Raw genomic sequence first — 26,608 nt, 5'->3', positions numbered from 1 at the left:
AAGTTGGGAATTGCTGATTGAAGGCTCAGTGTCTGTTATTCTAAAAGTGTATTAGTTCTAGATTAAGGACTTGGGCTTCAGGCCAGTTATTTTACATTAAGAAGGTTTGTGGTCTGCACTCTTGTGGGAGGAGAGGCTAGATCCTGCCCTTCTGAGCTGGGAATTTCTGGTTAAAGGCTTACTGTGCCTGCTTATTTGAACTGTTTCTTTCTGAAATTTGTGTGCCTCATTTGCTGTATCCCAGAATTTAGTAGTTTATTGGCCATTTTGGGCTAATTTCTATCTCTTTCATTTCCCTGCTATAAAACTTGCATTTGCACATTTTTTTGCTCTTGTATTCAGCTCAGCAAGTGCTTGCCAGGTGTCCTGCAGAGTTCTAGATTAGCAGAGAGACAAAAGAGAGAATTTGTAGTGATTAAGTATCATTCTTCTGCATTTTCTTGCTGTCTTTTCTGCCTAAAACGTCAATTTTTTAGTTTCTGTGATTTAAAAAGCTTGTTTCTGCTATATATTATACGTATTTGTTGCCTGCACTTGAACTAAGTCATTTTTGTGTTTAAATAATTTGTTTAACTGTTGTAGGCTGCACACTAAAGTGCGATAGCCATTTCTCTGCATTTAAAATGTTTTTTTTATTGTTTCTGCTTTATTTTCTGAAAAAAAACCCCAAAAAACAATATATATATATATATATATATATATATATATATATATATATACTTATTTCCCGCCTTTCTGAATTAGTATAGTCCAGTTTTCAGGTTATTGCTAAATTCAGGGCTGTGTTACAAGTTTCTGTGTTGCCCATACCTTACTTGGATAGAAGGAAGTTTCTCTGTTCACCTGTGAGTGAGGGGACCTTTGAGCAGTCTATCTGTCCCTGGACGAGTGGTTTCAGCCCAGAAGTTAGTAGTTTTATTGGCCATTTTGGGCTAATTTCTATCTCTTTCATTTCCCTGCTATAAAAACCACATTTGTGAGGCTTTGCATGCCGAGCAGCGCCAGTTAGCTAGGGTTAAACTATTCCTGGCTCCACAAAGTCTACTCTTAAATTTTTCCCTTGGAACTAGACCAACTTTCAACTTAAGCACTCAAACCATTCATTTTACAGCCCAGTACTTGCTCAGAACTCATAGCAAGCACTAATTAACCCTAGCACTAGACCCCCCCCCCATACTGTTCAGAAGTACAAAGCTCTCTATTCTTCCCTACCAGCCAATCAGTAAAACAGCTGACTTTACCTAATCAGGCATGTCCAAAGGGCAGTTTCAGGTGTACTCTACAGTCCAACTGGTGAATCTGGGCATTTTGAGGCAATGTTACAACTGCCTCATCTTCCAGACAATCCTACCACCAAACACTAATATATGCGAGAAATGCAATTATACAGCCAAACTGGAGGCAAAGCTCTCTCAACCCAAGACTGGAACTGACAGTCAGGAGAAGAAGGAAAATGCTTGCAACACACCACCAGACTCACATAGACCTAATAAACCAACACCGGCAAATAACACACATAAATACACGAAAACATACTCGGAGGCTCTAAATAAAAATCTGCAAAAGCAACAGAGACCTCCAAAGCAGACACCCAAGCAACCTCCACACCCCATCACAAACCATGAAACATATACTTCACATAATGTGTGCCATGCAATCTCAGCCCTTAAGGCAAAATACCATACCCAACACACTAGTAATAGGCGACTCTATAGTCAGGCACACTGATGTCCCACTAACCAGGCTGGAAAAGGAGAAGGTTACAGTTAGCTGCCTGTCAGGTACCAGGATCCGCCACATAACACAAGCACTCAGGTCACTCCAGAACAAGTACAAATATGACTCTGTCATTGTCCATGTTACTGTGAATGATCTGAGATGTACCTCCCTGGACTACATGAAAAGAGACATGGAACAGCTCTCTGATCACATATCCCAGGCCGGTATGACCCTGACCCTGAGTAGCATCCTGCTCTCACCAAGAATGATGCCACAGTATAAAGAAAAAATTATCAATTTCAACAATTGGATAAGTTTCTGGTGTCATTCAAAGGGAATCCAGTATCTGTCCACCTGGGATGACATGCTCGACAAACCACGTTGCTTCACAAGAGATGGCTTGCACCTGTCACCCTTAGGCTTTTGAATACTGGCCAAGACTTTTGCCACCCTCATAGTGCCTTTTTTAGGCAAGGCTCAAAAGATAAACCCCCCAGCGTAAATAGCACAAGTAACCAAAAACTAAGGGTAATGCTACTCAACGCCAGAAGTCTAAACCTCAAAATGCATGCACTTGAGGCACTCCTCAGTATGGAGAACATCGATATTTGTGCAGTAACAGAAACCTGGTTTAAGGCTCCAGAGACCACCCCAGCACTACCAGGCTATAACTCATACCATACTTTTCAGCCACAGAACCCAGACCGAAACACAAAAGGTGGAGATGTATGCATATTCATCAAGGATACCCACACCTCCAGGTTAGTGACACAGCACAATGCCTCAGAGATCATCCATGCACAACTAACAATGGGCAAAACTGCAATTCAAATTGTAGCTTGCTACAGATCACTCACCATGACCCAGGACCCCCATTCTGTGCTTCTGGAGACACTGGAAAATATGAAGGTCCTATCAAACACCCTAATATTGGGTGATTTCAATTACCCAAACATTAACTGGGAGAACTACTTAAGTACTAATGCCCTTGCCCAACGCTTCCTAGAATTTATAAACTCGAATGCCCTGGATCAACTGGTCAGCACCCCCACCAGAGGTGACAACATATTGGACCTGGTCATCACCAACATGTGAGATCGGTGTTCTACACCGGAGGTCAACTCCTCGCTGGTTAGATCAGATCATAGACTAATCACTCTGGATATCCACATTTCACCCTCCCAACCCCAATCAAGGAAACCACCATGAAAAGCAAACTTCACGTTACGTAAGACCGAGGTTCACAGCCCACATGCTAAAGGATAACACTGTCCAAGCTGCTGAATCCCTTACAAAGGCACTCTATGAGCACCTGCAAGAATGCATGGATCATGCTATCCCAAGCAAAACCAAGACTCACTCCTCCAAGAAAAGGAAACCAGTCTGGTGGACCCATGCCATAAACAAGCTATACAAAAGAAGGAAGAAACTAGTACAGAAAAGAGTAAAATCCCAAGAAAGAAAGATATCCCTGATCAGTATCAGCAAGAAGCTGCAATCCCTCATAAAATCATCCAAGGCTAGCTTCGAAAGAAAAAATGTCAAGGACTCCAAAGATAACCACAGAGTGTTCTTTAGCTATGTCAAGAACTTAAGTGGAAACTCTCAGATCTGCTCTGAGTTAGTGCAGAATGGCACAAAACACTCTGAACCAACTGATATTGCCAACATTCTGGCAGACAGGTTTAGTGCAAACTTCAACCCCCTGTCACCCTCTAAAGGGCCCATAACCATACCAGAAGAATGTAGAGCCTCAGAAATCACTGACACACAGGTTAAAACAGCCCTATCCAAAGCCAAAAACACAGCTTCAATGGGACCAGATGGTGTCCCAGACTGTGTCTTACACGAACTCCAAAATGAACTAACCTCTCACCTAAACACGTTGTTCAAACTCAGCCTCTCTATAGGCTACATACCCATAGAGAGGCGCACAGCAACAATTATCCTGCTCCACAAAGGTGGAGCCACAACAACCCTGGGAACTATCACCCTATAAGCCTGACTAGCCTGGTCTGCAAGGTTATGGAGCACATCATCATGGAACTCATTAACAGATACATTGGAAACCTCCAACATTGGACCCTACCCAGTTTGGCTTTGTTAAGGGCAGGTCATGCCTCCTAAACCTGGTGGACTTCTTTGAGGCAGTTACCAAGGCTTTAGATGAGGGAAAGGAGGTCCACACAGCCTACCTAGACCTCGCAAAGGCTTTCAACACCATTCACCATTCTGGTATTATAGACAAGCTCACCAGCCTGAACATAAACCCCTATGTCATGAGATGGGTTGCCAATTGGCTCACGGATAGAACCCACAAGGTGAGAGTTACAGGCTCTAGGTCCAACTCTAAACTGGTTACAAGTGGCATCCCCCAGGGTTCAGTCCTGGGACCCCTCCTGTTTGGTATATACTTCTCAGAGGTACAGGGAAGCACAGGAGGACTATGACTGACCAAGTTTGCAGACGACTGCAAACTGGGGGCCACAATTGACTCTCTGGTTCATACAGACATCCTCTAGAAGGGTCTCACTGAGATGGCTACCTAGTGTCAAAATCATGGCCTCAAGCTAAATGCCAAAAAGTGAATAGTCATCCCCTTTGGAAAAAACAAAGTACCCATGAACTACCACATAGGTAGTAGTCCCCTAAATACAGAAAATGTAATAAGGGATCTGGGGACCCAAGTAGATAGTAATCTCTCCTTTGATAATCATATTGCCAAGGTGGTTAGAAAATCCTTCTACGTGGCCCACCTAATCACAAAAGGGTTCGCATGTAGAACAAAAGAGGCTATTGTGCCTCTCTACTCATCACTCATCAAACCCATCATAGAGTACAATGTTCCATTTGGGATGTACCTTACAAGACACCTGCAAGAGTTGTAAAGACCACAGAAGTACCTCACCAAGAGGATTACTGGCCACAAACAGATGCCCTATGCAGCCCGACTGAAGAAACTCCAGCTGTACTCAGTTGCATACCTCTTACTCAAAGGTGATCTCTTCCTGACATACAAGGCCATGTCCACCCCAGAATTGATGGACATGCTCCACCTAAAAAAAAACAAATTCCCGAGAGCCACACGCCCTAGGGATCTAAACCTCACCACAATGATAAATAAGACTTACTGGAGGGATAGATTCCTGTCCCAGAGACTCCCCATGCTTTGGAACAGGATTCCAATCTACATTAGGCAGAGCCCTTCACTAACACTCTTCAAGAGAAACCTTGACAAGTGGACGGGAAAAATAAAATTTACCCTGGGGATCACTGCAGTGGCTCTGGTGTACAGAGGCATAGGGAACTAATGGCTCTGCTGGACAGAGGCACAGGGAACTAATCTAAGGGGGCAGCGAAAGCCAATACATTCTGGCTAGGCTTATAGATGCCTTCGGGCAGGTAGCCTAGTACTTACCTATGAACCTATGTAGTCATTATGTGAAAAGTTCATTCACAGTTTGTATGCAGGGCTAGTGCCATGTTAGCATTCAGAATGGAGTCAATCATCTGACTTTAATTGCATGTTATCATATGGCTTTATTTGCATGTTATAGTCTCCTGGCAGACTTTGTAAACCTGTGAACAAATCAAGATATCATTGCTATGAATCTCCATGGTACCAGACATGTCTCTGTAACTCGTTCAGTTTGACTGACACTGCTAGGATATTGAAGAAGTATTTCTGAGTTTATTCACATGTCAGCAGTTTACAACCTAAAGATGCAAGCCTTTGGTCACAGGTTCATTGGTTCAGAGGTAAGTACCATATTTCATGCCCTTGTGGGGCATTTTAAGCCTTTTCACTTTCCCTTCTTGTGCTCAGAATAACCTATTTCATTTGGTTATAGATTGGCCTTACCCATCCCATGGTCAATAATTATATATTACTCCTAGTGGGAATAACTGGGATCATACCATAGATAAGTTGAGGGACCCATGCATGAGATAAAGCATTTAAGAGCTTCTTCTTTCCATTAGTAGTACAGGGGCAGTCCTGGGGTACATTTTCTGTTTCTTAACCATAGATTTAAGTTGCACATGAATATGGACAGGGATGAACTTTGTTTTATGCGGATTGGGAGACTGTTGTACAGCAGTGGTATCCTCTGTGAGATATACCTGTCCCTCCAAACCATTCTGTTGATGTTGAAGAAGGTTTAGATCCCTAGACTATTTCTGATGACATTTGACTTGCTGATGTCCAGTAAATCCATCAGTAATGGGTCAGAAAAAACTTTGTATGCCAGACACAGGTCACCTCTTAGCAGTCTGTAAGACACAGAGACATGATAAGTTAACAATATATATAGAGGTCTCTTTTGAATGTTTCCCAAGCTCAAAGCCTTACAGGTATCTTGTGACCAAGTATTATACTCTTCTCCTGTGTCTAGTTTAAATTGCACATTCTGTCCATTATTTCTGAGTATTTCATTCCAAAGGTCAGCCTTGTACTGATATACCATGTTTGCAGTACAATTTCAGAGTTTACATTGCCATACATTTTCATATTTCTGTTCAATGCACACACACACACACACACACACACACACACACACACACACACACACACACACACACACACACACACACACACACACACACGTTTTTACATATTTTAAAGAAATTACCTTTTCTAGCATAGATTCTACAGGACTGATTAAAGCCTGAACAACTTTACTACACCTACATGAAGGCTTAATTAAAATGATGTATTGTTTTTCTGGTCTCTACCCTCTTTTGAATTCCCACACAACTGTCTTTTTCATATACGTTACTTCAAAACACACCCTGTCTTTATCTCTCATTGTTTTGCCTTATTCATTTTCTCTGTGAATTCTTTTAACTGTATACCAATAATGTCACTTCTCCAATCACAACATTTGATAAGATAAATCACTAGTCTGTGACTTATAGACTGGAAATAATTACTGAATTTATGTAAACCACACTCAAAAGAACAAGCAGCAGTCTTTTACCACAAAAACGTTAGACCAGTAAATCTACTCCACCAATAACACGATAAATTATCAGGAGTCTTTCTTCCTCCTTCTTTTTTTTTTTTTTTTTACTAAAAAGCAGTAATAGCAAAACAGCAACACAATACAGCAGTATAGTATCCACAGGTTAACTTCTCTAGTGCCTCGGCTTTCACAGCCTTTTCAGAGTACATTGTTTATCACAAATATCTTTCCCTTTTATACAATTTAATAAAAACACACCCCACAATCTTTCAGCTATTTCTAATTGCATCTTAAAGACATATCATAAAAAACTTTTCCAGTTACAGTCCTTATTTAAACCTTTTGGACATACAGTGTCATATTTTAAAATAAACAAAGATTATTTTTGCCTTAATTCATATTTCAACCCCTCTGGTGTTAAAAAACCTTCCTTGCACTGTACCAATATTGTTGCTTGTAACCCCTGAAGATTCCCCTCATAAACTTTATGGTAATGTTCTGCCACTGGGATAACTAGCCTACCTTTTTTATATCCCTCACATGTTCTTTAAGTCTCACTGAAAATTTTCTCTTACTTTCACTTATATAATATTTGTTGCATGGGCACCTCAGCCCATATATTATACCTGCAGTATTACATCTAAAATTACCATGTTCCTGATATTTTCTACCATTAATTTTAGAAAATGTTCTAACAATATATTGGCATACTGCACAATTCTCACATGAAAAGGTACCTTTTTCTGTTATATCCTTCGAATCCAAAATTTCTCGTCTTTCTCAAAGTACCATGTACTAATAAATCCCTTATACTTCTTCCATTACTATAAGTATATTTTAAATTCAAGTTTTTTAGCACCTGCTCTTCTTTTTTTATCATCTGCCAGTAAAATCTCACTATACCCTCTAACGTTTCAGAAAAAGTTGTATATTTTGATATAAAATAAATATCTTCCTTAACTTTACCATAAGGTGTATTTTTAATATTTCTGTTATTATTTCCATTCCTATGATTATTTCTCCTCAGTTTCTCCAATCCTGTATTTATTTGTTCTGCACTATATCCTCTCCTATAAAACATTTCTGTCACATTTTTTTATTTAATTATTCACATCTTCCACATTATTACATGACCTACTAATCCTCATAAATTCCCCATATGGAACTGAGTTAATAGTATGTGTGGGATGACAACTTGTTCCAAATAAAATATGATTTCGAGTTTCAAATTTTCTATGGACTTTCTTTCTTATCCATCCCCCATCCTTACCTTCCAGATGAACATCCAAAATGTTAACCTTAGTCCCTTTTTGTAAACCATCAAAACTCAGGTCAAACTTATTCTTTTCCAGATCCTTTACAAATTCTTCCACTTTATCAAGCCCACCTTTACACATAAAAATAAGATAATGTATAAATGTATAATGTTTCAATACATGTCTTCTATAAAAATTATTATGATGTACATATAAATTTTCAATATCCCATAAAGAAATTAGCATACATGGGGGCGAATGCCACCCCCATTGCTGTTCCCTGCATCTGTTTATATAACATTTTATCAAATTCAAACGTTATTCTCTAGGCAAAATAAAGTAAGTTCTTTAATATACTCCGTTCTGGGATTGTTCCCTAGAAAAAATTCTAAGGCCTGTAATCCATAACTATGTTTTATATTTGTATAAAGACTCGCCAAAATTACTGAATTTATTTCTAAGTGCTGTTATTTAGTCCATCTCTTCTTCAAGAAAAATAAAGACTTATCTGTCAACAAAATACAGAAATATTGTAAAACTAAAAACCATAAACGGTCAAGATGAAGCGGAGCAGGATATAGTTCAAATAAAATGTAGTTTTTTTCAAGAATGTCCAGACATAAATATAAGCGCTTTCGCTTAAAAAAGCTTCATCAGATATATAATATAGTCACACATAGAACAAGTCAGTATATATGTATAATTCAAAATACTAACAAACCAATCATTGTACTCCACCAATTTAGAAACTTAAAGTGACATAGTACATTATAACCATCACTAACAAACACATGCAAACAAAGCCTAGATTTATAACCTCATATGCACTAGCTGAATAAATGGACAGCCATGTTGTAACCTAAAACATACCACAATGATATAATACATAATAAATAATCACTACAAAACTGGACAGTTTTAAATAAGTGACTATACTAAACCATAAAAACTATATGCAAATTACTTTTATAAAACAATATTAAAACAAATAAAAACTAATGCAAGTACTGCAGCTAGAATACACATGGTATTTAGTCAAAAACACAGTAGAATAAAAGCAAAGAAAATACCACTCACTTATTATTCCTACATTTCCTAAGGAGAGGTTTAATGGATGCCCTTTCATTCAATCCCATACCTCTATCTGCCCTCAATTTGATAATCCAGTTACTCTGTATATTCTCTGTGTGATTCCTAATATCACCCTCACGTGTATTAGGGACTATCACTTCCAGGGCTCTAAACAAAAATCTATGTGCATCCCCTTGTTGTACAACATGCTTTGCTAATGCATTATGCTCAAAGCCTTTCTTAATATGGTAGATATGTTCATGTATCCTATCACTAAACAACCTGTTGGTTTTACCAACATAAAAGGATACGCATGTTTGGCATACGGCCAGATATACTAGATCTGATGTCATACAATTAGCTGCTGCTGTTATCCTAAATGTCCTATTCAAATCTGGGTGAAAAAAATTCACTGCTGGTATCTATATATGAGCAAAAATTACACTGACCACATGGTTCAGTATGTCCATAACCAGATTTCAAATAATTATTTCGAGGATAACAGAGCATCCTCTTTAGGTTCCTCTTATTCCTGTACAAAAAACATGTTATTTCACCAACTATCAATTTTAAATTCTCATCCGTTTGCAAAATTGACCAATGTTTACCAATAATTTCTCTAATCTCTATATGATCTGAAGTATAGAAAGTTGGAAATTTAACAAAAGTATGTACAGGAATTGTACTGTTAATATCATTAATCGCAGCTGGTCCAAAATAAGGAGCAGCTGTATCTGGTCGTAAGAATGAGATTGTGCCCAGTTGTTCATCAACTTCAGATTCCTTGTAACCCCTCTCTAACAATTTCATCCTAAGAGTCACTAATTCTTCTGCAAATCCTGAGTCTGCAGGATTCTTTCTCGAGGACCTGACACCTTGACCTTTTATGATGTTCCTAAAAACATACTTAGGGTGCATACTGGATTAATTTAAAATTGATAGTTGGTGAAAAACCATGTTTTTTGTACAGGAATAAGAGGAACCTTAAGAGGAACCTAAAGAGGATGCTCTGTTATCCTAGAAATAATTATTTGAAATCTGGTTATGGACATACTGAACCATGTGGTCAATGTAATTTTTGCTCATATATAGATACCAGCAGTGAATTTTTTTCACCCAGATTTGAATAGGACATTTAGGATAACAGCAGCAGCTAATTGTATGACATCAGATCTAGTATATCTGGCCGTATGCCAAACATGCGTATCCTTTTATGTTGGTAAAACCAACAGGTTGTTTAGAGATAGGATACGTGAACATATCTACCATATTAAGAAAGGCTTTGAGCATAATGCATTAGCAAAGCATGTTGTACAACAAGGGGATGCACATAGATTTTTGTTTAGAGCCCTGGAAGTGATAGTCCCTAATACACGTGAGGGTGATATTAGGAATCACACAGAGAATATACAGAGTAACCGGATTATCAAATTGAGGGCAGATAGAGGTATGGGATTGAATGAAAGGGCATCCATTAAACCTCTCCTTAGGAAATGTAGGAATAATAAGTGAGTGGTATTTTCTTTGTTTTTATTCTACTGTGTTTTTGACTAAATACCATGTGTATTCTAGCTGCAGTACTTGCATTAGTTTTTATTTGTTTTAATATTGTTTTATAAAAGTAATTTGCATATAGTTTTTATGGTTTAGTATAGTCACTTATTTAAAACTGTCCAGTTTTGTAGTGATTATTTATTATGTATTATATCATTGTGGTATGTTTTAGGTTACAACATGGCTGTCCATTTATTCAGCTAGTGCATATGAGGTTATAAATCTAGGCTTTGTTTACATGTGTTTGTTAGTGATGGTTATAATGCACTATGCCACTTTTCTAAATTGGTGGAGTACAATGATTGGTTTGTCAGTATTTTGAATTATACATATATACTGACTTGTTCTATGTGTGACTATATTATATATCTGATGAAGCTTTTTTAAGCGAAAGTGCTTATATTTATGTCTGGACATTCTTGAATAAACTACGTTTTATTTGACCTATATCCTGCTTCACTTCATCTTGACCGTTTATGGTTTTTAGTTTTACTTTGTTGAAGTCGGGTGTGGAGTGTTTACCAGGTCTATTGGCAGTTTCCTTTTGCTGTTTACTATTCGTATATACATATTTTACTGCCATTACCTGGAGCAGGACTATGTCGAGTACTATGCAGAGTACTGCTAATATTGAACTTGACTACATTCCTAGGAAAGGAGTAGGATTGAGTGAAGCTTTGCCGAGGTGTTTCCTTGATTGTTTGGACTGCTCGAGGAGTATTTCCTGGCAGCTTGAAACGACCGCCTCCACTGACGATATTGGTGATGCGACAGCTGATTTGTAGAGACTGCAGAGGTTGTTGTACGAGCTAGAAAAGGACTTTTTTTAAGCTGAAGAGGCTTCAAATGCAAAGATTACATCTGCAGTATTATTTGGATAAAAAGATTGTTCCGAGCGGACTATGTGTCTTTAATATGCCTAGTCAGGGAGCACACTATCCGGAGTTGCTTTCTCGCTGGCAACAGATTAACCTCGAGGTAGACAGGAACTATTTACAACTTCTAATAGATTTCTTTCAACCTGAAGAGACCTCACTAATAGAATCTATTAAAACTAAGCAATGATATATTTTTACTATTTCTTAAATACTACAGTTCAACCCTTATTTGAAAGCCTCTTAGATGGCATTCTAGTGTTTGAACGCAAACTTCTATATCAGAAGAAAAACAAGATTATGAGGGACACTAATGACTTTAAACTGGGCCACGTCTTTATGTGGCCCAGACGTGGAGAGACTGTGACTGTGGAGAACATGAAAGGCCCTTTTAAGGACCGGCCTAAGGACACTATTGCAAATATTAATGTACACCTGAATGAAAATATTGGTAATAGGCCTATGAATGGTGTAGTTTGTAATGATACTTGCAATGAAGTGTTGAATATATGTGACATTAATGAAACTGTGATACATAATGACAAGCAGGCAGATAGAATAGACACTGATAATGTGTTAGTTGAATCTGCTACACACTGTAGTAGGAATGATACGGATATTGTTCAGGAAGATGCCATTCTAACACCTAAGGTAGTGAATTTATTCCCAGAGGTCCGGGTCATGAAAAATCAACCTCTTCATGATACTTTAATAACTGAAACAGTAGTTAGACCTAAGCTTGTAAACAGGTCCTCTGAATGCCCCTGTGGGGTAGGAGAAGGGATTTATTTTCCTTTACCAGTTCGTTTAGACAAGCGGATGAGACTAACACTCTCTATGAGTCATGGTCGTCAGAAAAGGAAGCACTCAGTAGAATACCTACCCCACCAGACTATCAAGAAAATGTGGGGGAAGAGCAACAATCACTAGTTTGCAATATTTCTTCATACATACTTTCACAAGATTAAATTACCCTGTTGAGTAAAGGTTTAAATTTAATTCCTAAAAGTTATAGTAGTGTGGCTGATTCTGTTACAGATTTGAAAGTTTTTTGTAGAAATGTCATGTTGAAGATGATATATGGCAGATGTGATACAGGAATTGTAGATAAGCAAGATAAGGTATCATATAACTTTAGAAATCTTAGTCAGTTCGTTCCATCTAATCATCCTCTAGTTGAAGCTTATTTAAAACTTACTGAGGAAGAACTTTATAAGTATTATGATAACTTGAAGGTAAAAAAGAGACATGGTAGAAGAGATAACCTTAGCTACAAAGAGAGGCAATGCTTGAAACAGCTGCAATCTGAATCATCTATTATAATTAGACCTGCAGATAAGGGAGGCCAAATAGTGGTCATGGACACCCTCCAATATGTTAAATCCATGGATATTCTCCTTATGGAAAAATTTTATAGAGTAGTAACTAGGGATGAAGTACATGGTATTATGGGGTATGTTATGGATACCTTATTTGATATATATCAAGGAGGCATTATTAATAAGGAATTATTTGAGTATTTATTAATTAAAACTCCACTTATTCCATTGATACATGGTCTCCCTAAGATTCACAAAAATATTTGTGATCCTCCTTTGAGACCAAACGTTGCTGGTGGTGGATGGGTTACAGAACGTTTATCTGTATATGTAGAGAAACATTTGAGACTCATTTTAAACCATAATATTTTTGTATTGAAAGACTCAAAACCGTTCCTTATGGATTTATATGGATGCCTGAAAGATGTAAGTGATATTGAGCAGCTGGTTTTTGTAACTTTTGATGTGAAATCTTTATTCACCATTATACCGAATGAGTTAGGTATTTCATACATATCTGAATACCTAAAGGGACATGGTGAATATTCTGTAGTACAAAGAGATTTAATTGTCCATTTCTTGGAACTTGTGTTAGAAAATAACTTATTCATGTTCCAGGATACCATATATAAGCAACATGATGGGGTGGCCATGGGTACCCCTTGTGCCAATAGCTATGCTAACATGTTTTTGGCACATTGGGAGGAGACCACCCTGTTCCAGGTTATGGAATTTAAAGAACATGTCAGGTTCTATCAACGTTTTGTTGATGACCTGTTTGTTTTATGGGATGGCAATGTACAACAATTGCAGGTGTTGTTGTCAGAGATGAATAGTCTGACTGACTTTCTTAAATTCACTATGAAATATTCCAGCTGTAAGATAGATTTTTTAGACCTATATATAGAAAAGTTACCATGTGGAGTTGTTAATACTGGCATATATCGGAAACCATGCCATGTTAATTCACTCTTGTTGAGGTCTAGTATGCACCCTAAGTATGGAACATCATAAAAGGTCAGGGTGTCAGGGCCTCGAAAATGAATCCTGCAGACTCAGGATTTGCAGAAGAATTAGTGACTCTTAGGATGAAATTGTTAGAGAGGGGTTACAAGGAATCTGAAGTTGATGAACAAATGGGCACAATCTCAATCTTACGACCAGATACAGCTGCTCCTTATTTTGGACCAGCTCCGATTAATGATATTAACAGTACAATTCCTGTACATACTTTTGTTAAATTTCCAACTTTCTATACTTCAGATCATATAGAGATTAGAGAAATTATTGGTAAACATTGGTCAATTTTGCAAACGGATGAGAATTTAAAATTGATAGTTGGTGAAAAACCTTGTTTTTTGTACAGGAATAAGAGGAACCTAAAGAGGATGCTCTGTTATCCTAGAAATAATGATTTGAAATCTGGTTATGGACATACTGAACCATGTGGTCAGTGTAAGTTTTGCTCATATATAGATACCAGCAGTGAATTTCTTTCACCCAGATTTGAATAGGACATTTAGGATAACAGCAGCAGCTAATTGTATGACATCGGATCTAGTATATCTGGCCATATGCCAAACATGCATATCCTTTTATGTTGGTAAAACCAACAGGTTGTTTAGAGATAGGATACGTGAACATATCTACCATATTAAGAAAGGCTTTGAGCATAATGCATTAGCAAAGCATGTTGTACAACAAGGGAATGCACATAGATTTTTGTTTAGAGCCCTGGAAGTGATAGTCCCTAATACACGTGAGGGTGATATTAGGAATCACACAGAGAATATACAGAGTAACTGGATTATCAAATTGAGGGCAGATAGAGGTATGGGATTGAATGAAAGGGCATCCATTAAACCTCTCCTTAGGAAATGTAGGAATAATAAGTGAGTGGTATTTTCTTTGTTTTTATTCTACTGTGTTTTTGACTAAATACCATGTGTATTCTAGCTGCAGTACTTGCATTAGTTTTTATTTGTTTTAATATTGTTTTATAAAAGTAATTTGCATATAATTTTTATGGTTTAGTATAGTCACTTATTTAAAACTGTCCAGTTTTGTAGTGATTATTTATTATGTGTTATATCATTGTGGTATGTTTTAGGTTACAACATGGCTGTCCATTTATTCAGCTAGTGCATATGAGGTTATAAATCTAGGCTTTGTTTACATGTGTTTGTTAGTGATGGTTATAATGCACTATGCCACTTTTCTAAATTGGTGGAGTACAATGATTGGTTTGTTAGTATTTTGAATTATACATATATACTGACTTGTTCTATGTGTGACTATATTATATATCTGATGAAGCTTTTTTAAGCGAAAGCGCTTATATTTATGTCTGGACATTCTTGAATAAACTACGTTTTATTTGAACTATATCCTGCTTCACTTCGTCTTGACCATTTATGGTTTTTAGTTTTACTTTGTTGAAGTCGGGTGCGGAGTGTTTACCAGGTCTATTGGCAGTTTCCTTTTGCTGTTTACAGAAATATTGTACTTTCAGACTTTTTCAGCTAGTCCACAAATAATAAGGAATAAATTAAAATTTTTAGGTCCAAAGCTTCCAAAAGTTTCTGTTCAAATTACTTTCTAAATAATATATTCCATGAGGGTGCAGTTAAGACATATTTCCTCCAAGAATTAAACATTTTTAGTTCCAAATGTAGAAACCATTGAAAACAAATTTATTTCTTAATTTCTGCAGATATAGACTTTACGTTCAGGCTGAAATTTCACCACTGTCTGACAATATGTCATGTTGTGAGGTTTAAAAAATAACAGAGAAATAAAAAGGATGTTGTCTAACCTTTATGTGGTCTATATTCAAACTAATTTCTCTGGATCCTCTATGTACCATATGACATGCTAATCTGTGAAGCTAGCACATTGACATTTAAATGTATTTACCTCAGATCTAATGTTCACGATAGCTGTCCAACCCAATGAAGCATCCACCATCAGAATGTGCGATTGTTTTTTTCTGTTGGAATGGCAGTGTGATTGTCTGGCACAGTCTGCTATTGCAGAGACCAGTAACAAGGTCTAATACAAGGAGAAGATCAAAATCAGTACAATGGCTCAGAAGCTATAAAAACATCACTGTTTAATGAAGCATTCTCATAATGAGGGAAAGGGGACTGTAAATATGACAGTTGTTATGAGACTCGAGATATACAAAGTTTCCAGCTTCAACATGCCTCTGTGTCTCTACCCATAATTTCAAGTTTGTGACTTCTTGGGTCCTCTCCCTTTGTAAATTGAGCAACACCATAGAGTATTGAGTCAAACCCTTATAAACAGATCCCCTGAAGCTCCTTGAGGACCAGATGATCAGAAAATATTTGCCTGATCTTATCTGGGGAAATTTCATTAACTCATTCAATCCTGATCAGCAGGAGGCTAATAAAACCCTTGTGACCTGAGGTCTTTTAAGCCAGGAAATTACTTGTCTCCTGAGAATTTTCCTCCCAAATTCTCTACTTAGAATATTTCACATGATCTGTCATATCTGACAAATGGTGTGAGTTATATAAGAATGCAAAATATGAAATTTCTTCTTTAGACACTGGTGTTAGTATCAACGGTATATGTACAGATGCTGGCTTTACATTGCAGATTTATGAAAGAAAATGTTATTTTATTTGCTAGAAATGGCTAGTTTTATAGTTTTACCTCTGTATGTGTGCAAGATAGATATGAGATATTAATAGGAGAATCATTTACTTGTTATGACAAGAAAGAACAGCATACTGCCATTTTGTGATATTGCAGAATCTGTGCAAATTCTTCATATAAGATTTTCGCAATATTTTAAAACAATATTAATCAACAAAACTGTGTGTTATAATGGAAAGGATGAAATGTTTTGTATAAGATGGCAAAGTTTGTTCACTTGTAAATGATGCAGGTTTATGAAACTAATACAGTTATAAAAATAGTTGATAATTTAGTCATAACTACTTAACCAAAAATGCATTTATATCTCAGAACGATTTGATGTTACCCACTGTGCTTCAATGTCATTTTTCATAATATTCACCACATGCATACACCATCCCCAACATGACAGTACTACACGTTGTTTTTGCATTATTGATGTAAACATGAAAATATCTCATATTTTTCAGAACTTTTTGCAAACACTTCGGTAACCTCAGGTCTTTACTTACCATATTGATCATTCACTATTTTTGGCAAATCATGTCAGATTGCAGATTTCAACTTGCTGCCTTAGTTTTTGGCATACATCTGTACCTGGACTTCAATAATTATACTTGAAAACACTGACAAACATACGCATTTCTTGTACAAGATGAAAATGCTTTTACAGGATATGTTGTTAGTATACATGTATTTTTTTGTGTTTCAGGCAATAGCGATTGACATTATTTACTGGGGACCAGCTCTTGATCTTATATAATAGAAGCCCTGACAAACAGTAGTGTCTGAGCATAGATTAGGAAGTACTTTTTTCTAGCTTTTTGTGACTTCCACCACATGCAAACACATTAAGTTTTAGGAAAGGGTTGTTATCTTGGAGTTCCTTGACAAAGCCATTAGGAGAAAACCATCTAAGTGCAGGAACACCAGGTGACCAGTCACTTGAAAGCCACTGTTAAAATGGAGAGAGCTTTAGTAAGCTCTATCACCACAGATGACAGCCAAAAGGGTAGAACCTGTACTAAGTGCATCAAAGAAATCCTCAATGTGACTCCAAAACACTGATATGCCAAAACTTATCATTCCTTTCTATTGAGGTCAACCAGGCCACCTTGCAGAAACAGATGCATGATCCCAAGTCATTATCTAGAACCAGATTATTAGATGAGTCAATTAAAGTTACTAAGGTCTGCTAGAATGGGATAAAATGCTTTCAGTCCTTTTTAAAATAAGAGCGATTTTGGAAAAGCTTGCAATTCCTCTTTCCAAGACAGAAACAGATTCTATGGTGCTTTTGAAGCTTAGAGCTTTGACTTGTTCCATTAGCTCCACATAAACCAAATGGTCTTAAAACAAACCATTAGAAAAGGAGGAGAAGAACCTATGACTAAGAAATGGATGTTTGAGAATGAATGGCCCCTGAATACGTCTTTTAGGGTTTGGATAGGTTTGGACAACTGATATCAAACATGTTGTATCCAGGGGTAATCAGAAATATTGTAGCATGCCCTGTAGAGATTCATTCTTGGGGAGATGGTAGTGGTGCTGCATGACAAGACTACTTGTATGTTGACTGTCCTCATTTGTCTGCAATTGGATTTCTTCTTTTCTTGCTAGGATGTTGAATAGCCCTATAAGAAGAAGAATGCGCTGAATGTGAGGCTACAGCATAAGAATCCACAATCATAATCAGTGCCTGCTTCCATATATTCATGTCTTTGGTAATCTTATAAGAAGCAAATGCAAATAGAGTGTCATTTGGAAAGAGTCATCCACAAAGCTAGCGTCAGATCTTCCTTGAGAAAAGAGATCATATGCAGCACCACCTGGCACAGGCACATCCCACCAATCAAGATTAGAGATGACTGCATTGAAGCCCACCAAAGAAGTTGTCAAAAGGGCCTTAACTGCAGAATCCTTGATTATAATATCCAGGAGTTATGCAAACATCTGCAGATCCTGGTCTAAAAGGGAGGACTGGAACTGGGAGAGGTGAGACAGATATATAAGGATCCTAAAACCTAGGATGGCAGGTGATAAGATACTTTTTTATCATATTCTTTAAAGAAACACTCTGACAGTAAAGGGGAAATATGTTTTGGTTCCTGGGACCTGCACTGAGTCAAAGAAACCACAGAATAGAATCTGTATTATGATTGCAGTGACTCTTTACTCCTCAGGAGATTATACAAAGTATATACCATCACAGGAGCTGACGGATCAGAGTTTGGGTATGATTAGGCTGGAATCATCACATACTTAAAGACAGGTTCTGAAGGAGAAATAGCTCAAAGTTCCCCAGCCTTCATACCAAAAAACTGATTTAGAATCATGAGTGCAAAGTTTCATAAAAGAAGGGTAATTTGTTGTTAGCTATGTGGAGTACAGGCCTCAATGTCCTTCCTGGTATCTAGAAGGAGTTCTACACTCAGAATCTTCAAAGTAGACTCAGAATTCAGGGAGTCATCATCCTCAAGCTCTACCTAAAGTATGTGGATAATGTAAGCCTAATGTTTTGGGCAACTGGTCAACAAGTGGGCGCTGAGGTTTAATACATAGCTTCTGAGCAATAGACCTGGAGTTACCAGAATATATGCCAGACTACATAGGATATGTACAGATCCCTCTGGCATCAGAGAGCATTCCTTAAGGAGAGATTTCCCAAGGCATCACAAATATTGCCTGATGTCCATTATCTTACAGATGAATGCAAGCCCAGCAGGTTGAATCCAAGACTGACATTAACTCTCATCAACAAGGCTGGGCCTCTAGTGGAATTTAAAAGGAGAAGTAATTTTGAGCTCATGGTCTACCAGAGTCATCACCAAGAAACTCAACCCCATCACATATTAGTAGAGCAATCTGCTGTCTTCATTTCCATAGAGCCTCATAACATGAACTCCTAGACTCACTTGTGTCCACCCACCTTGTCAGCTGTCGGTTACAAGGTTGATCCCTCACTAGTGAAAGAAGACCTTTCAATTGGGAAAGACAGGATGTCACTCCATTTGGATGGAGGAGTTATTAGAGTATTCTGTTAATAAATTATTTCCTTACTGTCTTTCCTTTCACTGCAGCTCATACTGGGGTAAGCCATAGGGCCACATAGCCACAACAGTTAGAAAATCCTTCTACGTGGCACACCTAATTACTAAGGGTTTTTCATCCAGAAAAAAGAATGTCATTGTCCCTCTGTACTCATCTCTCATTAGACCCATTATAGACTACAATGCCCCGTTTGGTATGTACCTCACAAGACATCTGCAACAACTAGAAAGGCCACAGAAATAGCTCCCAAAAAGAATCACAGGCATAAAGCAGATGCCTTACTCTGACCATCTAAAAAAACTCCAGCTATACTTTATCACATATTGCCTACTCAGAGGTGATCTCTGCCTAACATACAAGGCCATGTCAAACACAGAGTTGTTGGACATGCTACACTTAAAAAAATCTCAATCCCTCTGAGCCACAAGCTCCAGGGATCTTAACCTTGTCATCATGATGAATAGAACATGCTGGAGGGATAGGTGCCTGACCCAGAGACTCCCCATACTCTGGAATAGGCTGCCTATACATGTCAGGCAGAGTACCTCAATGGCCCTCTTCAAGAGGAACCTTGACGATTGGATGGGAAATAGGAAAGTCACCCCAGGGATCACATCAGTAGCCCTGTTAGACAGGGGTCCAGGAAAGTAAATATTTGTGGGAATCAATAGCCAGGGAATCTTTATGGCTAGGCTTGTATAGGCCCTAGGGCCGATAGCCTAGCACCTACCTATGAACCTATGAAAACCTTTGCACATTCTTATAGTGAATAACCTCCATTACTGCTATCTTTTGCCAAGTAAGGACAGACCTCTAGGTTTTATTCATTCTTCTTTGAGAAACTTTACTGAAGAACTGACATTTTTATAACCCCCTTACCATTATGATCTGTTTGAATGCAATAAAGGCAGTAATAGTTTGGCTTCAGTTTAACAATCTTCCAAATACAAAATTAGCCATTTGGAAGGTTATGTTTTCTGCTCGCTGAACACTGGAAATCTCCCTGGGACTCTGTTAAGACCAATATTTGAACTGTGCAAACAGCAACAATTAAAATGAAAGCATGGTACTATATTCTCTTCCTAAACAAGCTCATAATAACAAAACGACACGCAAGTGGTCTGCACATATGTCACTAAGCACCAGAATGTTCAACTACAAGAAATTCAAAATTACATAGTCATAAAAAGTGGAAATGACAAAAGTTACCAGAACTGCAAAATCCACGTCAGCACAGATGCCAAGTTAGGAATTGGATCCAAGTTTATTAAGACCAAACCAAGGTTAAAATTTCAAAGTTGAGTGCTTTCGTCCTACTCTGAACTTCCTCAGAACTTAAATAACAATAGTTCCAAAGCTCCTTATATAGTATACATTTTAGTAATTAAGCAATTAACTAATAAACTGGTAGGGTAACCCCAGCATCATTTAAAGGAGCTCTGAATAGTTAAATAAATCCACATTTACATTAAAAAAAAAAAGAAAAATAATATGCACAAATAAGTGTAATGATGAAACATAACATAAAACCAAAGGTAAAGATTAAAAATGTGTTTAAAAAATTGTATAAAAAATATATGTCCTTTCAAAATACCTGTTTTACCCATGCAAGGGTAAAAAGCTGAAAATTTTAAGCTAAAAGGTTATTACCAGAAATAAAAAAATTCTTACAGTGGGTTCAAAGTTTAGCTGCTCTCATTCTTAACACAGTGTTAATAGACACATAATCATTCACACCTGGTTTTTGGGTAGCGTCTGACCTAAGTTGCGAAAGGAGCTCTTTATATTCCAGTTTGTTTTCCCATGCCCTCCCTCTGGCAACCTGTGGAACTGTTTCTAATATCCCAAAAACAAATTTCTGGAAACCAGCACAGGTCATTGAATGTCTATATAAAGTGTTGTTTGTATTTGCTTTCCTTATATCATATAAATGCTCATAAATTCTCCTCACTAACTTCCTTTTTGTCTTTCCTACGTAAAATGAAAGACAGTGGTTACACAGTGCCATATAAACCAAACCCGTTAAATTACAGTCATCCTTTTTAAAAGTTATTTTTGTTCCACATGTGTTACCCGAGGTAATTTCCTTGTGTTCCAGGATAAACTGGCAGTAATTACAACTGCCACAGTTCGTGGTACCTATTTTCAGTTCTTCTGTGTCCCTCTCTAACCTACCTTTAATGTTAGGATGAACCTTGTATATAAAGGTGAGTTTGTTGCCCAAGTGCATGTAAAGTTCTTCATCATTTTTAAGTATCACCCAATTATGGTTAATTATTTGCTTCACCCTGCTGGTTAGGTTATTAAACGTAATAGTCATCCCCTGATGAAACTTGTCTTCCTTGAGGTCGTAGGGTGACATTATGTTTTTCAATAGGTCAGGTTTACCCAGGATACAGTCAAATCTTGTATCCCTATTTTCTTCCACCTGGGTCTTTAGAGACCCCAGGAGATCCAAAGGGTAACCTCTGTCCAGGAACATCTACATCATTCTGTTAAGTTCCTTCTCCAAGAGTTTCCTGTTTGAAACCATCCTTGGCACCCTAATGTACTTCTCCTTTACCAGATGTTTTTTCAGTGTAAAGGGGGGTTACGTGTGTAATATAAATAACTATTGGAAAATGTCTCTTTTCTAAAAATCCAGGACACTAACTCACCTTGGTCAGTTGAAAGTTCAACATCCAGAAAATATATATTATAATAGTTGTGGTTATGTGTAAACCTCAGGAGCTCAGTAATATTGGTTAAATATTCCACAAAGGAGTCTATCTCCTTGGGATCTGTCTTCCGGATGAAGAACATATTGTCCAGGTACCGGACGTAGAATGACCAGTGGCGGCTTAGGTCTGAGTTAATTATAACTAGGTTTGAATGACTAAGTGTCTATTGACCCCATGTTAAGAATGAGAGCAATGAGAGCAGATAAACTTTGAACCCACTGTAAGAATTTTTTTATTTCCGGTAATAACCTGTTAGCTTAAAATGTTCAGCTTGTTACTCTTGCACAGGTAAAACAGGTATTTTGAAAGGGCATATATTTTTATACAATTTTTTTAAACATATTTTTATTTTTAAAACCAGAAAAAAGCACTACTGTTGCAAGTCCACAAGACAATTTATTCCAAATATAAAACTCAGATAAAATTTAGCGCTTTCGTCAGTGCCAGTTGACTTCATCAGAATAACCCAATGAACATGAAAAAGTATTTAAATAGTATAAGTTTGACAATGATTGGCTGTTACACCTCACAATTTTAAAACATGTTTTTTTTAAAAAACATTACCAAAATTTTCAAGACAATGCAAGAGTATGAATGACTTTAAAAACAAAATCTTATTTTAAGCAGTTTTCCACAAGAAATGATTATATTAGTTTGAATTTGCAATACAAGAACAAATATTCTAATACTTTTGTATGTTTGTATATATAATCACATTTAGTCCTGTGGGGGACATTTAAACACATCCTGCCTTTTCTTTCAGTATTGGTAATATAGTCAAGTGGTCATTCAACCCCGGGGGAAAGTTTGCTGCTAGTTTTAATTGCCATAAAAGTTCTTTCTTATTTAAAGCATTTTGCCAATCTCCACCCCTCACATCAATATTTACTAGATTTACTATGGCAAATTTAAAGCCACTGTAAACCACACATTCAGTACTGTGCTTATACAAAGCATTAGTTTCCCTTTTGTTCTTTATATCATTTAGATGTTCATATATTCTAGTTTTAAATAACCTTTCTGTCTTCCCAATGTAAAAAGATATACAGGTATTACACTTAGTGATGTATACCAATTTACTTGAAAAACAGATGCCTCTTCTTAAATAGACTATATTTTTATTCTTATTGTCTAAATAAATAGAATTGTCTTGCAATATATAAGAACAATAGGCACACCTACCACAGGGTCTAGCACCATTTAAATTGACATGTTCACCTTGATTTTTGTTTTTATTTTCCAAGATTACTTTTAAATTGTGGCCAATCTTGGTTGTAAAAATAGGCTTCTCACCTAAAACTTGAAAAATTTCATTATTAGTTTTGAAAATGCTCCAGTTTTTGTGAAGTGTTTCCTTAATGTGGTGATATAGGTAACTGTATTGAACAATGCATGCTTGTTGGAAATCAACTTTGCTCTCGGTCTCAGTGGTATTACCTGTGTTGTTCATCCTTTTCAAACCTCTACCTAATAGGGGAATATATTTTATACCCCAGTCACTCAATACATTACTAGGAATTACATCAATAAAGCCACCAGGGTAGCCTCTCTCAAGAAACATATTTTTTAGACAAATAAATTCTTGAATGATATCCTGTTTTAAAGATGTCATTCTAGCAACCCTGATGGCTTGTCCCTTAATGATGCTTTCCTTTTGTGACATTGTGTGGTGACTATCAAAATGTAAATATTACAAAAAGTGTTTTTACGATAGACCTTGGATATAAACTTTTCATGGTCCTTAATTATTTTGGTGTCTAAGTAATGAATCTCTTGTTTATGAAAGTTAAATGTGAATTTTAGGAAATTAGTAGTTTGATTTAGGTATTGAATGAATAGTGGAATGGATTCAGAAGTTCCCATACACAAAATGAAAATATCATCCAAAAACCTACAGTAAAATACAATCTTGGAAAAAAATTCACTTTGGAAAACATACTCTCTTTCCCAACCCAGCAAGACCAAGTTAGCACAAGTTGGAGCACAACCTGCTCCCATTGCCACACCCTTGGCTTGCTGCAAGTATTCTCCTTCAAAGTATATGTAGTTGTTTTCCAAAATTATTCCCATAAGTTCACATAATAAACTGATTTCATCAGGGTATAAGTTTGAAGAAGTCCAAAGAATTTCTTCGAAAAAGTTTAACCCTTCTTGTTTGGGAATACAAGAAAACAAATCTACATCAATAGTCAAAAGGTAAGAGTCAGCACACCAAAGGTTACTTTTTAATTGTCCTAAAAAATCCCAAGAATCTTTGACCAAGTGTGGAAATTGCTCAACCACATGTTTGATTTTTCTATCCACATATACAGCCAGGTTATGTGATTTTGAACCAGCAGCTGCCACAATAGGCCTAAAAGGTGGATGTTCTATATTTTTGTGTACTTTCGGTATGCCAAAGATGACAGGAATTTTGGGATGTAAATTCAAGAGAAAATCATATTTTGCCTTGGAAATCCTCTGGTCCATCACATACTCATATAAAAAACTGTCTATTCTCTCATAGGAAATATGTATTTTATTCCTAGAACATGTGGAATATTTTTCAGCATTAAATAAAATAGTTTGCATAATATTTGTATAGTCATCACAATTATATAATACAATTCCACCACCCTTATTGGGTGTCATAACATGTATGCTTCTATCCTCCCTTAGGTTATTTAATAAATTCCTCTCATTTGTACTAAGATAAAGGAATATTCTTCTTTAATCACCCCATATTTTATAAATACCCTCCTTAATAACTTTCTCAAATGTACTAATGAGGGGATGTAGAGGAGGGTTGTACACACTACTTTTTCTCAAAGTTGATGTAGAACAGTTGGTTGTATCACAGTATTCTTTGTTGGACTACAGTATTTTTAAATTTAATTTTCTCAAATATAATTGCACATCAACCAAGGTACCCGCTATATCACGAATTTTCGTAGGTACAAATTTGAATCCCTTCGAAAATAGGAAAAAATATTCTTGTGAAATAACCCTATCTGTGTAATTGTAGATATGGAAACCATTTAAAGTATGCTGAACATTACTAACTTGTGTAGCTGAAGCAAAATTTCCTACCATCTGGGGGGACCCTTGTATTGTTGTACTATCTTGCTGTAAGTTTGGTAATTCACTTGTTTGCGACTCGCTATTCTTTCTGAGCATCTTAGAAGGGGAAAATCCTGATAATCCAACCTGTTACTACCTTTTCCCCCAATAAAGTGTTCTTCTCCTGTTAGTTCCAGGTCCACATGGTCTAAATCAACTTCCCCATTTGGTGTAGTAAAAAAACAATCAACTTTGTTATTATCACTGAAAATAAGTTTGTCAATGAGATACACCTTGTAGTATTTATACTCCTTACAATCTCTATCCAGTTTTTTAACTTTCTTGTTAAATATGTTATCACATTTCTTGTTCACCCTACTTATCACCTTGTTGTAAAACCCTTCATACTGTGAAAATAATAAGTCACTGAAAATCATTTCATTAAGGTTATCAACTTCCTTATGCAACTTTTCTTCCATTTGCTCATAGTAAAACACACTCTTAGTAAGAAGTTCAAGTCTCCACCTATCAAACATTGCAGTAAATACATTAACAATTTCTGTATTTTAATAAATTCCAAAAGGAAATTTAAATACTCTTAAGCCTTGTGGCACTACTTTGTTTTTAATACATTCATTTAAATAGCATATTTCAATTTGACACATTTTATATTTAAAAAGTATTTTCTCAAGGATGTAAATCATCTCTTTCAAAGATTTGTAAGTATTATGACTATTTTCTTTTCCATTACAAGAAGCTTTCACAGTATTGGTACTTTTAGAAAAAGAAAAAATGTTTTTGTACTAATGCACCATAATGTTCCTTTGGTTTGTTCACGCAAACATTTACTTTACCAGAAACAGAATTTTTACAGGTACATACTGAATTTGTATTTAGTTCATGAGAGGTATTATTCCTGTTGTTAGCATGGAAATTTCCCTCAAAACGAACAGTGGAATGCACAGAATCCGTATTAAAAATAGTCATACCTTGATTTAAAGTGTCATTTTGGCGCTCAAATCGCCATATTGTATTTGGACTGCTGTCCGTGATATTTTCAGTCTAGCCTCCATGATGCACTACACAATTAGATCTCCCAGTACTTATAGGCAAAAAGGAAGCTGAACCATTTCCAGCTTCAATAACTTGTTTCCCTTCACCAAAAGAACGCTGTTGGAGTTTACCATGGTGTACCTGGGCCGTCGTGATGACATCACCATGTTTTTTTAAGGTGGAATGTAGAAAGAATAGGACTACAGTTGGTAGTCACCTTATTAGAATGCTTTTTGTCCACCTTACAATTATCTAAAGTTGCAAAAGAATTAGAAGAACTTGAACGAGACTGGGAGAGCATTTCTATTAAACGAGTAAGCT

The 26,608-nt window shown here is 36.7% G+C and overlaps 1 long non-coding RNA gene across 1 annotated transcript in view; it reads right to left on the bottom strand.

The window, feature by feature from the left end:
• The window catches only part of LOC122803284, a 707,615-nt gene extending 681,231 nt beyond the window's left edge, over positions 1–26,384 (bottom strand). The window contains exons 1-2 of the long non-coding RNA XR_006365093.1: positions 26,224–26,384; positions 15,675–15,809 (exon numbers count right to left, since the gene is read on the bottom strand). This is a non-coding gene — a long non-coding RNA (uncharacterized LOC122803284). The remainder of the gene's footprint in view (positions 1–15,674; positions 15,810–26,223) is intronic.
• Between the last annotated feature and the right edge of the window lie 224 nt (positions 26,385–26,608).

This window comes from Protopterus annectens, chromosome 5.part1 (genome assembly GCF_019279795.1).
Source record: "Protopterus annectens isolate FY-2018-M chromosome 5.part1, PAN1.0, whole genome shotgun sequence".
Classification (NCBI taxonomy): domain Eukaryota; kingdom Metazoa; phylum Chordata; order Ceratodontiformes; family Protopteridae; genus Protopterus; species Protopterus annectens.
The sequence above is the reverse complement of the archived record's forward strand: the minus strand, read 5'-3'. Positions and strand labels throughout refer to the sequence as shown.